Raw genomic sequence first — 535 nt, forward strand, 5'->3', positions numbered from 1 at the left:
ATTTTGCCTACTTTCATACATGAAATATCTTCCATAACAGTGTCGCTGCTCTCACCAGAAATCTTTGTGTGGTTTCTTGCTGTTGAACCGGGGTTACTGAAATAACTCCCTGCTCTGCTAAAGAACTCCTAATCTTAGCCCTGGTGGGAACAACGTTTCTCTCCGGTTAGGATTTATTTAGCTTTTGTCCTTACATATTGTCCTCAAAAAGGACTGTCCTGGTGAGAGTCATTCTAAAAAGAGACTTCTATTTGACTCTCCGTCACTGTGGTTCAGGGATCTTGGGAAACATCGGGGCAGTATCCCTAGTGCTGAAAGTCTTGCCAGCCCGATCCTCTTTCTACTGCCTAGAATATTGGGGTGAAACCACCTTCTGTCTGATTCTAATTTCACAATGCGAAAAACCCTGTAGGTAGCAGACAGAAAAGACCATACTGCATTGGCCGGGAATCGAACCCGGGTCACCCGCGTGGGAGGCGAGAATTCTACCATTGAACCACCAATGCATCCTTAAGAGCACCTAGTAACCGTGCCT

The 535-nt window shown here is 45.8% G+C and overlaps 1 non-coding gene across 1 annotated transcript; it reads right to left on the reverse strand.

The window, feature by feature from the left end:
• Positions 1-435: 435 nt before the first annotated feature.
• Trnag-ccc lies at positions 436-506 on the reverse strand. Its single transcript has one exon. It is a non-coding gene; the product is annotated as a tRNA-Gly (tRNA).
• Between the last annotated feature and the right edge of the window lie 29 nt (positions 507-535).

The sequence above is a fragment of the Mus caroli genome, chromosome 3 (assembly GCF_900094665.2).
Source record: "Mus caroli chromosome 3, CAROLI_EIJ_v1.1, whole genome shotgun sequence".
Lineage (NCBI taxonomy): Eukaryota > Metazoa > Chordata > Mammalia > Rodentia > Muridae > Mus > Mus caroli.